Here is a 4,257-nt window from a genome sequence, read left to right on the forward strand (position 1 = left end):
ATAAGATCATAAATGTTTTATTAACCTCACATTAAACATAAAAGGGGTTCCAGTGTTTCTGGTACGTGTCAATAAATAGCAAAGCGAAAATATAAATTGAAATGAATAATTTTATAGCTAAAAGCTATAATAAATTTTTGGACGGAATGTAACGATCAATATAAAGCCATAATGTGGGATTTTTTGAATGGTGTCCTTGTATTGTGAAAATATATGACTATCATTTGTCCTGCATAAATCCTATAGGGAAGAATTATTGCAGGGGATTGAATCATAGGTCAAAAACCGAGGTGCCAATTGCGTTAGCCTTCTTTGTATTGATCTCTATTAGTGACATATAAGTATAGCAAGCAGCGATAACTTGCAATACCTGGGTCTTCCAAGGTGGTCTCCCCTCCAAGTACTGACCCGGCCCTCCACTGCTTGGCTTCCAAGATCAGATGAGATTGGGCATCTCCAGTGGGGTATATCTGAAACTATTATATTTGCCTCTATTGTCATTGTTCCTTAATGGGTGACGAACATTGGAAGGAAGACAATGTGTGTTCACAAATGAACAAAAAAGCATAAATAATTAAAGCAGTGGTGAAAAGGATCACATGTATTAGGGATAAATAGCATAAGAAAATATCACAGTAAGTTCCACAAAACAATAATTCTTTAAGGAACCACTCATATATTCCCATAAATACAAGATCTGGTTAGTCCGTGAATCTAGGTAACAAGTAAAAAGAAATGTCATAAGATATGACTGCACTCTAGGATTTCTAGAAAACTCCATGTTGTGCTAATGGTATCTCACTTCTGCTTTTCTTCCATCTTGCCACACGGTATAGGATGGAGAATGAGAGAGTGAGAACTGACAACATGTTAGAGAAAGATAAAGTAGAACTGTCAAGTATGAGGCAGCTGGCACAATTGGTCCTGTTACTGATGCATTGCTGGGCTCATGTGTTGTCAGCCACACAGAATACGGCAGGCTCTTAAGAGTGTAGTGTATATAGAATTACAGGTGATAAAATCATGTACACATAATTCTATAGTCAAATGCATGTTATCTACCATTATCAGCATATATTATTTTGGTTCGTCTTTAATTACCAAGCAATTATGCAGTATGCAGATGAGCACTAAAAATTGTTTCATATAAAGGAAGTATATGGTGGCCTCCTCCTATTGTGTGTAATTTCACAGAAAATCAGCACAGATAATCTTTATGTGCAGTGATATCAATAATTCACAGATAGTATTGAGAAAATAGCTCATCTATGCAGGTGTGCAATCGCATCTACCTTTTACTCATAATATCATATCGGAAGCGCACAGGTAATATTTCATATACAAAGATCTGCAGTAACCTATTTCCATTTACGTGCATTGTCACAAATAATCCATACAAATGATGTACTGATAATGTCTCATATAGGAAGAGATGAAGTAATATCCTTTTGTTACATGCAATATTAAAGGTAATTCACACAAATAATGCAGAGATAATGTCTCATTTACACATATATGAAATAACATCTACTTATTACAGTGGCAGAACTAGCGAGCGGTGGGCCCAGATGTGACAAAATGCTTTGCCCCCCCACCCCTCATCCCATCCAAGTCCACCCCCTTACCCCTGGAGAGGATCTGGTGAGGGGGACCTGCTCAGGGCCAGAGAAATGGATACCTAGCAACAGTGCCGTAACTAGACATTTTAGCACTGTGTGCAAGAAACGGCATCGGAGCCCCACCCCTGCATGAAAAACAGGGGGGGGCAGTGCGCGCCGTAGGCACACGCAAAAATATAGAGGGCGTGGCTTAACGGGGAAGGGGTGTGGTCACAAAATAATACCAATTCATAGTACGGTGCACAGTAGTCTCCATTATTCAAATTACGCCGCACAGTACCACCACTACACCAGGTAGAGCCCCTTTTACACATTATGGCGGACAGATTACTCTTTTTACATATTACGTCAGGCAGCATCCCCTTTTTACACATTAAGGCAGACCGCATCCCCCTTTTTACACATTACGGCAGACAGCATCCCTCTTTTTACACATTACGGCAGACAGTCCCCCTTTTTACACATAACGGCAGACAGTGTCCCCCTTTTTACAAATAACGGCAGACAGCATCCCCTTTTTACACATTACGGCAGACAGCGTCCCCCTTTTTACACATTACGGCAGACAGTCCCCCTTTTTACACATTACGGCAGACAACGTCCCCCTTTTTACTAGGGATGTGCACCGAAAATTTTTCTGGTTTTGTGTTTTGGTTTTGGGTTCGGTTCCGTGGCCGTGTTTTGGGTTCGAACGCGTTTTGGCAAAACCTCACCAAATTTTTTTTGTCGGATTCGGGTGTGTTTTGGATTCGGGTGTTTTTTTCAAAAAACCCTAAAAAACAGCTTAAATCATAGAATTTGGGGGTCATTTTGATCCCAAAGTATTATTAACCTCAATAACTATAATTTCCACTCATTTTCAGTCTATTCTGAACACCTCACACCTCACAATATTATTTTTAGTCCTAAAATTTGCACCGAGGTCGCTGGATGACTAAGCTCAGCGACCCAAGTGGCCGACACAAACACCTGGCCCATCTAGGAGTGGCACTGCAGTGTCACGCAGGATGGCCCTTCCAAAAAACACCCCCCAAACAGCACATGACGCAAAGAAAAAAAGAGGCGCAATGAGGTAGCTGTGTGAGTAAGCTAAGTGACCCTAGTGGCCGACACAAACACCTGGCCCATCTAGGAGTGGCACTGCAGTGTCAGGCCGGATGGCCATTCCAAAAAATACTCCCCAAACAGCACATGACGCAAAGAAGAAAAAAAAGAGGCGCAATGAGGTAGCTGTGTGACTAAGGTAAGTGACCCTAGTGGCCGACACAAACACCTGGCCCATCTAGGAGTGGCACTGCAGTGTCACCCAGGATGGCCCTTCCAAAAAATACTCCCCAAACAGCACATGACGCAAAGAAGAAAAAAAAGAGGCGCAATGAGGTAGCTGTGTGACTAAGATAAGCGACCCTAGTGGCCGACACAAACACCTGGCCCATCTAGGAGTGGCACTGCTGTGTCACGCAGGATGGCCCTTCCAAAAAACACTCCCCAAACAGCACATGACGCAAAGAAAAATGAAAGAAAAAAGAGGTGCAAGATGGAATTGTCCTTGGGCCCTCCCACCCACCCTTATGTTGTATAAACAGGACATGCACACTTTAAACAACCCATCATTTCAGTGACAGGGTCTGCCACACGACTGTGACTGAAATGACGGGTTGGTTTGGACCCCCACCAAAAAAGAAGCAATTAATCTCTCCTTGCACAAACTGGCTCTACAGAGGCAAGATGTCCACCTCATCATCATCATCCGATTAATCACCGTGTACATCCCCCTCCTCACAGATTATCAATTCGTCCCCACTGGAATCCACCATCACAGCTCCCTGTGTACTTTGTGGAGGCAATTGCTGCTGGTGAATGTCTCCACGGAGGAATTGATTATAATTCATTTTAATGAACATCATCTTCTCCACATTTTCTGGAAGTAACCTCGTACGCCGATTGCTGACAAGGTGAGCGGCGGCACTAAACACTCTTTCGGAGTACACACTTGTGGGAGGGCAACTTAGGTAGAATAAAGCCAGTTTGTGCAAGGGCCTCCAAATTGCCTCTTTTTCCTGCCAGTATACGTACGGACTGTCTGACGTGCCTACTTGGATGCGGTCACTCATATAATCCTCCACCATTCTTTCAATGGTGAGAGAATCATATGCAGTGACAGTAGACAACATGTCCGTAATCGTTGGCAGGTCCTTCAGTCCGGACCAGATGTCAGCATCAGCAGTCGCTCCAGACTGCCCTGCATCACCGCCAGCGGGTGGGCTCGGAATTCTGAGCCTTTTCCTCGCACCCCCAGTTGCGGGAGAATGTGAAGGAGGAGATGTTGACAGGTCGCGTTTCGCTTGACTTGACAATTTCTCACCAGCAGTTCTTTGAACCCCTGCAGACTTGTGTCTGCCGGAAAGAGAGATATAACGTAGGTTTTAAATCTAGGATCGAGCACGGTGGCCAAAATGTAGTGCTCTGATTTCAACAGATTGACCACCCATGAATCCTTGTTAAGCGAATTAAGGGCTCCATCCACAAGTCCCACATGCCTAGCGGAATCGCTCTGTGCTAGCTCCTCCTTCAATGTCTCCAGCTTCTTCTGCAAAAGCCTGATGAGGGGAATGACCTGACTCAGGCTGGCAGTGTC

At 43.8% G+C, this 4,257-nt stretch overlaps 1 pseudogene; it reads right to left on the reverse strand.

Moving 5' to 3' along the window:
• Window positions 1-358: 358 nt before the first annotated feature.
• On the reverse strand, window positions 359-478 carry LOC134950088 (5S ribosomal RNA; annotated as a pseudogene).
• Window positions 479-4,257: the final 3,779 nt, after the last annotated feature.

The sequence above is a fragment of the Pseudophryne corroboree genome, chromosome 8 (assembly GCF_028390025.1).
Source record: "Pseudophryne corroboree isolate aPseCor3 chromosome 8, aPseCor3.hap2, whole genome shotgun sequence".
Classification (NCBI taxonomy): domain Eukaryota; kingdom Metazoa; phylum Chordata; class Amphibia; order Anura; family Myobatrachidae; genus Pseudophryne; species Pseudophryne corroboree.